Below are 9,962 nucleotides of genomic sequence, written 5' to 3'. Positions count from 1 at the left end.
AGAAAAGGGGAAATTCCTTACAGAATAAACCACCTTGCTACCATACCTAAAGTTTTCCATGGTCCCTTCTGTGCAACCACTACAAAGTGGTGTCAGAAGTGAGATAGACCATTTGAAGTGTTGAATCATGACACAGCCCGTAACCATGGAGGGCATCATAGCCCAGCTGGCTGAAGGGCAGCGGCACCTGCAATTGGTGATAGAGCAACACTCCCAACCTGCCCAGAAAGACCGAGAGGCTCTCCAGGAAGTCCTAAAGGATCAGGATAACCTGATTACCCACAACCAACAGGTCGAAGACAGGGCGATATCACGGCTCACAGACGCCGTAGTGAGTACAAGGGTGAGACCTAATGTTCCGGGATCTGTTCTCCAAAAATACCAAGAAGGGGATGATCCAGATTATTTTTTTATTAACTTTGAAAGAGTGGCAACCACAGCAGCCTGGCCCCAAGAGAGGTGGGGCCAGTATATAGCTCCTCTGTTGTCAGGTGACCTCCAGGCCGCCTATCAGGCGGCCAACCCAGCTGTAACTACCCCTTATGAGGATATAAAGAAAAACATCCTGGAGCGCCTGGGTGCGACCAGGAATACTACAGAACAAAGTTTAGAAAGGAAAAATGGACACCAGGAGGCAATCACCACGCCCTTTATTATAGGATATGGGACATGGGTAATCAATGTTGACACCTCACATCTCCAGTATAGAGGAACTTACTGAGAAGGTATATATGGAACAGTTCTTGGAGGCTTTGCCTCCCAACACCAGGTCATGGGTTAAGCAACATCCTAACCTCATCTCTGCCACTGCGGTTGACCTAGCATGTGCCTTTCATAGGTCCCCAGATTTTTGGGCCAATGTATCTACACCACCCTATAACCCCTCATGGAGTACAGGACGACCAGAACCCTGAACTCCAGTGACTCCTCGCATGCCACAAAAACCCTCGCTCTCTTCCCCTACACCCATCAATCAAGGTCCACAGTGCTAGCACTGTGCAGAATGTGGACATATTGCCAGATAATGTTCTAATCGAGCACCTACCACTAACCTATGGAAATAGTCTACTCTAGAGGGTGAATATACGTGACAAGGAGGGCACAAAAACAGTATACGAAGGAGGTCCTCCTAAACGAAAAAAAACAGCAGGCACAACTAGACACTGGTTGTCATGTGACAGAAGTAAATGAGTCCCTAATACCCTGACCGCAAATGTGAGCAAACGAACAAGTGAGCGTTACATGTGTACATGGAGATACCAAATCATACCCCGTAGCAGAGGTCTTGTTAGACGTGAATAATTATCCCCATCTACGGAAAGTGGGTGTCATGCCATCCCTTACCGAAGCCATCATTATAGGAACAGACCATCCGTGGTTTAAACAATAACTGGAAGACACCAAGGAGACCACTAGTACCTGGTTAAAAGAAGCACCCTTTAACGGTAATGAAATAGAAACCACACATATAAAGGACAGGAAAAGCAGGCAAGACAGACGAAGGGAGAAATGGAACTTCACGCGGACACAACACCCCTATTCTGCTTTCCCTCTCTCGCAGAAACGAACAAAATAACCCAGTTAGTTTTCGTATGGCCCAGAGGGAGGACAACACTCTTTCACGTGCTTGGGAGCACGTACAGAATCGTGAAAGGGGCCACACACTACCACTCAACTGCTTGTTCCCTCCTCCTTTCGTACACATGTATTATATCTGGCACACAATCAAGTAGGTGGGGGTCACTATGGTAAGGGAAACACCTTGAAATACCACTTGGAAAAATTCTACTGGCCAGGAGTATATAGTGACATAGCAAGACATTGTGCTGCATGCAGGAGGTGTTAGTATGTGAACATGAGCGGGGAGAAGAGCGCTCCTCTTTATCCCTTACCCATAATTGATGTACCATTCAAAAGAGTAGGGATGGACTTGGTACGACCCTTGCCCCCCTCAGCCAGAGAACATAGATACATCCTCGTTATAGTGGATTATGCGAGTCGGTATCCCAAGGTGTTTCCCCTAACAAGTATGACTACTCCCAACATAGCCCAGGCCATGATCTCACTGTTCTCAAGGGTGGGTCCCACCCCCCCCAAGATCTTAACAGATCAGGGAACCCTGTTCATGTCCCGCCTTATGGCACAGATATGCACAGTACTAGGGATTGATAGAATGTGCACATCAGTATACCACCCCCAAACAGATGGCCTGGTGGAGCGTTATAACAAAACTATCAAGACCATGCTCCGCAAGGTCATCTCGGAATCAGGAAAAGATTGGGACCACAAACTACCCCTCGTTCTCTTTGCCATAGGAGCGCACGAACAGAGTTCCACCGGATTCTCTCCATTCAAACTACTTTTCGAGAGGAAACCCCGGTCCCTACTGGACATGGTGGCAGAACAATAGGAGGGGGAGGACGAGGAAGGAAAATCCCTATTAAAATATGCAGCAGACCTTAAGGACAGGATAACCCACTTATGGGGCTTAGTACAGGAAAACATAGAAGACGCTCAAAGCAAACAAAAGGCATATTACTACAGGAACAGAAGTTTGAGGGAGTTCCAACCAGGGATTAAGGTGTTGTTTTTATTACCCTCCAGCGAGAATAAACTATTATCAAATGGCAGGGTCTCTTTGTCATTGACAAACTAATCACTCTGGTTACGTAACGCATGTCCTTCCCCTTAAGGGCAGGGGGTACACAAATATATCATGTGAACCATTTAAAGAAGTGGGAGGAACCCCAAAACCCAACACCACGGGGATACCTGTGCATCTAGTAGGCACCGAAAGACCCATTGATATATATACCCCCGTTGACCAGGCGGGAATCCAAGTCAGAGACAGTGCCCACCGGACACATTCTATCACCTACACAGCATACACAGTTGAGGGCTTTGTTGAAAATCCTTTCCGGGTCTGTTTTCTACCGTCCCTGGTCTAACCTCACTAATACAACATGACATTGTATCATTAGAAAAAAAAGTAGAAAAACAAAAAACGTATCGAATCCCAGCAGCCCGAAGAGAAGCAGTAGAGAGATAGGTAATGACCATGCTACAATCTCACATTATTGAACCTTCACAGAGCAACTGGTGCTCCCCAGTGGCGATTGTTCCAAAACCTGATTGCAGTCTACGTTTTTGTAAGTTAATGCCATAACCAAATTCAACACCTCTCCCATGCCACGTATAGACGAGTTGATTGTACGACTGGGAAAAGCCCTATATATGTTGACCCTTGATTTAACCAAGGGTTATGGGCAGATCCCCTTGTCCCCTCAAGCCAAAGACAAAAACTGCCTTTTGGACACCGTCTGGTCTCTACCAATTCAAGGTTCTTCCCTTTGGCTTAACGGGGCACCTGCCACATTTCAACGTTTTATGGACAGAATTCTGCAGCCACACAATGGGTATGCTGCTGTTTATCTTGACGACCTAGTCATATTTAGCTCCTCTTGGGAAGGAGGAGGAGAAAGTGCTGAGAGAGGCGAGGAGCATGGGGAAGACGACGAACGAAGACGAGGAGGAAAAGGAAACCGGCGAAAGAGCTCTGTACAGCGCCATCAAGCCCGGCGGCCCGCCGGGAACGGAGGACGTCCTGGGTCCTTTTGCTGCGGCCCTGGACACGTGTTGTGGCTTAAGGCAAGTTCCTTTGCGGGGGTCGTTTTGGTGGGGAGGAACCGAGAACTAAGGCACACATGTTTTTTTTGTTATTTGCACTGCGAAGGCTTTCCTCACGATCCCCCTTCCTCACTACACGAGCAGTGTTTGGTGATGGTAGCACACTCGGCTGGAGAAAGAATATAGAACCGAAACCCCAGTCATTATTTTGCTTTTCTTTCGCTGAAATACAGACCAAGAGAGTCATCGGATACACCCTGGAGCCCCAAGAACCTAGAGCCTGAAGTGCAGAGCCAGAAGGACCGTGAACCACCATGTGTTGACAAAGACTTGCGAGACTAGACTTCTTTTCTGTTCCATAACGTTTTTTTTGTTATCCTGACCTGAAAAGAAAAGCAGAAAGTCCTTACAAAATAAACCACCTTGCTACCATACCTAACATTTTCCTTGGTCCTTTCTGTGCAACCGCTACACACTCTTTTGCTGTTTCATAGATTACAGTGCAGCTTTCGATAGGGTGGCCTGAACAACCCTATGAAGGAAACTTGATGCCTCAGGCATCCCTCCAAAACTGTTAAGGGCAATAATGTACTTGTACACAGGCAACTTGGGTCCACGAGAAAACCTGGGCTGGCACTGTTACACCTAAAATGAACACCACCTGCAGTCTAAAGCAGAGTGGTGTTCTTGCTCCGCTCTTATTCAATCTATATATATTCTGAATTGGGGAAATATATGTAAACCGTCTGTTTAGTATCTCTCAAACTTGGGCCAACAAAACGTCTCTTCATCCCATACACCAATTATATTGTGATAATGGACCACACTAAAGTAGGTAACCAACAGGCACTGAACACTCTATATGCCTACAATGGGGAAAACCACCTCAGGGTAAACCAGGGCAAGACAAATGTTCTTATTATTGGAAGACATAGAAACAGGAATTACACGAAGGATTGGGAAAAGTAGAGGTAACGGTGCACCTGCCCAAATGGCCTCACCTGGGGCCATATATAAAGAAGATTGGGAGTTTTGGAGCTTCATACCTTGTTTAACTTCTGTCTAGTGACAGAGGAAATCCCCGAAACATGGAGTGGCTGCATCTTTCACCCAATATATTAGAAAGGTCCTCAATCTTCCCCAGAAAGTTACCGCATGATTGTCCTCATGGACACAGATTCCAAAATATTTGTAGGCCTCATTGACTGGGCTGAAAGGACAAATCTAATCCCATCTACCCAGACAGGGCTTAGACCAAAATCAAGTACTATAGAGAACTTGGTAGCGCTCACAATGATCATGCATAAATGTGTATGTAAAAAATAACTTCTATACACATGCTTTGTGGATTTCTCCAAAGCTTTTGATCACATCAACCGAAATCTACTATGGAAAAAGATAATCAACTGGGACATCCCTACAAATTTACTGCATGCAATTCAGCTCTTATACACGAACAATTGGGCCCAGGTTAAACTTGGACAAAACAAAGGGCTGACAGACAAATAAAAAGAGGCCTGAAGCAAGGCTGCATTCTGGCGCCAATTCTTTTTAACCTTTTTTCCAGCAGATCTAAGTACCTATTTAGACTCAGTCAATTCCCCCTTCACAGGCTGGCAGATAAGAAAGTGACCTCATTACAATAGGCCAATTATTTAGTCCTGCTAAACCTAATTGGGATTGGACTCCAAAGGTTACTTTATCACCTAAATATCTACTGCACTGAAAATGAAATGACTTAATTTTACAAAAACACAAGCTGTGATTTTCAGCAGGAAAATCAACAAGAAGAAAACTGATCGCTAGGTGGGAATACAATTCCCCAAGTCACGTCGTATAAATATCTCAGTGGTTGGCTACAAGATCAATTGACGCATTAACTCCATCAGAATACATTGAAACCAAAAATCGCTCACCAAATCTCAACTTTCCAACAACTATATCGAAAATTACAAAGCCCAACCTTTCAGCCACTACTTGCAGCAATAAAAGCTATGTTAATTCCAAATCTTTGCTAGGGTACAGTAGTCTTCCCTGGAAAGTTCAGCACCTTTTTTGCCTCCACACAAAATAAGGTCTTCCGGCTCTGGTTTCATCTTCCCCAGAGCTCATCGACCTCCCAGATTTGACTAGAATTTGGTCTGACAAACAACAAATTGGTTTAAACAGGCTGCCTTATTAAATATGTGTCATAAATAAGGGCTACTGGTGAAACCACACTCTGTGCCCTGCTGTCAGGAGAAATCCAAAATAAAACACAATCGAATTCAAATACTTGGGCCCAGGCTCTCGAGACAGCATTAAAGGATCTGAAAGCAAAGGCATTAAAGGACCTGAAAGCAAAGGAGCTACCTAATTTGGCACGTCCTCATATCTCCTTTAAGATAGTAATTAACAAATAAAGAGCTTGTCATAGCACAAAGATAAAGAGGAACTTAGTAAAAGAAGACAAGCCTGGACAATAATTGATTCTTATAAGCAACCGCAGAAATATTTAACATTATTAAGATCATTTACCCAGACAGGGTTTAGACCAAAATCAAGTACTATAGAGAACTTGGTAGCGCTCACAATGATCATGCATAAATGTGTATGTAAAAAATAACTTCTATACACATGCTTTGTGGATTTCTCCAAAGCTTTTGATCACATCAACCGAAATCTACTATGGAAAAAGATAATCAACTGGGACATCCCTACAAATTTACTGCATGCAATTCAGCTCTTATACACGAACAATTGGGCCCAGGTTAAACTTGGACAAAACAAAGGGCTGACAGACAAATAAAAAGAGGCCTGAAGCAAGGCTGCATTCTGGCGCCAATTCTTTTTAACCTTTTTTCCAGCAGATCTAAGTACCTATTTAGACTCAGTCAATTCCCCCTTCACAGGCTGGCAGATAAGAAAGTGACCTCATTACAATAGGCCAATTATTTAGTCCTGCTAAACCTAATTGGGATTGGACTCCAAAGGTTACTTTATCACCTAAATATCTACTGCACTGAAAATGAAATGACTTAATTTTACAAAAACACAAGCTGTGATTTTCAGCAGGAAAATCAACAAGAAGAAAACTGATCGCTAGGTGGGAATACAATTCCCCAAGTCACGTCGTATAAATATCTCAGTGGTTGGCTACAAGATCAATTGACGCATTAACTCCATCAGAATACATTGAAACCAAAAATCGCTCACCAAATCTCAACTTTCCAACAACTATATCGAAAATTACAAAGCCCAACCTTTCAGCCACTACTTGCAGCAATAAAAGCTATGTTAATTCCAAATCTTTGCTAGGGTACAGTAGTCTTCCCTGGAAAGTTCAGGACCTTTTTTGCCTCCACACAAAATAAGGTCTTCCGGCTCTGGTTTCATCTTCCCCAGAGCTCATCGACCTCCCAGATTTGACTAGAATTTGGTCTGACAAACAAAAAATTGGTTTAAACAGGCTGCCTTATTAAATATGTGTCATAAATAAGGGCTACTGGTGAAACCACACTCTGTGCCCTGCTGTCAGGAGAAATCCAAAATAAAACACAATCGAATTCAAATACTTGGGCCCAGGCTCTCGAGACAGCATTAAAGGATCTGAAAGCAAAGGCATTAAAGGACCTGAAAGCAAAGGAGCTACCTAATTTGGCACGTCCTCATATCTCCTTTAAGATAGTAATTAACAAATAAAGAGCTTGTCATAGCACAAAGATAAAGAGGAACTTAGTAAAAGAAGACAAGCCTGGACAATAATTGATTCTTATAAGCAACCGCAGAAATATTTAACATTATTAAGATCATTTTACAAAAAAAAGCTACTTCACCTACAATTTGGCATATGTCAAACGTTGGAATATATCTCTAAACGGCAAACCGATACCTCAGGATACCAAGTGCAGACCATGTCAAAGACATGAGGGAAGTCTAACTCATATTTTATCAATCTGTACCAAATTATTAACTGAAAGCAAGATCTTACTGAAAAGACTTTTTAATTTACATGACATCAGAACTTGTTGACACACCTTGCTCTCTTGCATGAAAGGGGAGAGTCCTCAAATAATAGCAGGTTTTAGAACACAAATTCTTAAAGCTGGTCAGTTATTGACAGCAAAGGGATTGATGAATATTATGTAATCTGCACTTTTAGATGTACCCTGCTATTACAAATGTACTTTAAAAGACCGTACATGATCATAGTAGAACAATTTTAAACAGGCATAATAGGAGGGACACTGTGTTATTCAAGTATTTAATTACTTTTTAGTCTCAAGGTAATTTTGCATGAACACATTTGCACTTTAAAATAGACAAAGGCAGGAAAACGAATGGTCTTTAAACAAACCGATAAAGCTATTACATTTGAGCTGATTTTAATGAATATTCAAACATGCAAGTATCTGCTTTTTATATTTTTTCTTGCCACTGTATTTTTAACTGACAATTGTTCAAAATGTAATCTAATGCCAGAAAGAAGTTGCTTACATTTAATAAATTTGTAATGTTTTTCTATTGGTCTAGCTGTGTAAAAGATGACTTTGACTTGACATAGACACAGGAAACACAATACCTGGCATCTGGGTATTACGGCCATCAACACTGCCAGACACCATGATTACCTGGGAGTCTGCTTTGCAGAAAATACTAAACACACCACACATGTATACACTTTGAAGAAGAAAGGAGCAGCAATCATTTATGGTATCAACTGATTGAATTTGACCCACAGAGGCACATCAGCCACTCCAATTCTCAGGGATATAAATGCAACTCTCCTCCCACCCTTTTAGAATGGTCACCAACCCTATCCAGGCACCCTGGCTTCTGCTCTGGAGCTCATCCTCCATTAATCCCACTACATCCGATTGTCAAGGTTAAGACTGGAATTTGGCATGGTGAAAAAAATCTCTAACTGTAAGGCTGAACTACTGAAATACCATATCATGATCAAGAAGGCGCCTGACAACTCATGAAAGTCACACTTGAAATGCATCTTTGAGACTCTGGTTAATCTGTGCTATTACTACCTGCAGAGTGCCACTAAGTCTCTCCACATAGAGAAAACAGCACTAAAGAACATAGCAATAAACAGGCAATTGAGGGAAATCTCAAGGGGCCAGGACCTAAGGTCATTAAATAACCCACCCACCTCACTTTCTCTGAACAATTCCTACTTGGTGGAGAAGCCAACAACCATGCCTTTTGGAATCTCTAAACAGGCAGACCCACAGTTCGATACTGTGCATTCAGCTTTTAGGACTACCAGTGAAAGAATGTAATCTTGTTTGGGCCAGCTAAGGAGGAGGTGGTGAATGCAGGCTGTGTTGCTAGAGACACGAATCAAGGCTGCACCTCCTGTGCTGTTGCCCCAAATTACACTCAATAAGCAGGCAACTGTTTAAGCGGATCTTTCTGGCCCAAGGAGCCCACACATGCCACAAAGCATCCATGCTCTGCTTCACACAGTTTGCCCCATGGGTCCTGTCGGGATGAAGCAAATTTGTTGATACAATCAGGTCCCTGCTTCACTCACAAGTCATCAGTTCACCAGTCAAAAATATGTTCAAAAGCAGATAACGCACTGGTTTACTTGTACTGTACAGGGCTGATCGGCTGTACCCGTGTAGACATGGCGATCCAGCTGGAGATGGTTCTGCCAACAGACATGCATAATCTGAGATATATGCAGAAGGCGAGAACATGAAACCTGACTCAAAGGGAATGGGCACTAGATTATAAAAGTGTAAACGATTGTGTAACGGGATACGAATTGCCTACTCCTACACCTAAAACTTGGTGTGGCTGCTAGGGATGACATAAACTCATAGGATAATATTACCAATATCCCACCTAGATTAAGGGCAAGGGGCTGCTGAAAGCTATTTTTAGTCTAGTCAATCATCACACCTAAATATTTTTAGTTTGTTGTGGTGCTTGCTCACCCTTTTAATATTTTATGTAAGAAAGCAATTTTTCCCAAGCAAATCAACACGTTTAGTCATTCGCATTGCAGTGTTGTTGGTTCACACTTTTTGAGTAAGGTTTTCAGAAATATTTTGCATTTAATAAGACACCTGCAGAGGAAACCAATTATTTTCAAGTAAGGCTTGTAAAATGGGGCAGTCCTCTAATATCTCAAGTATGGTTGCAGCAATGCCCTGTAATTTAATAAGAAATGTGTGACCACAGTTCCTTGTAAAGGAAATCAACTTATTTTTAGCTAAGCTATGCATTAGCACCTTTGCTCTTTACTAGAGAGTGGGATATGAGTTCTGATCTAATTGAATTAGGCTTTTCTACATATTTTATTTATACTTCTCAGGAATCTTTTTTACTCAAAAAGG

Source organism: Lissotriton helveticus, chromosome 9 (genome assembly GCF_964261635.1).
Source record: "Lissotriton helveticus chromosome 9, aLisHel1.1, whole genome shotgun sequence".
NCBI lineage: Eukaryota > Metazoa > Chordata > Amphibia > Caudata > Salamandridae > Lissotriton > Lissotriton helveticus.
This window is presented reverse-complemented; position numbering follows the sequence as displayed.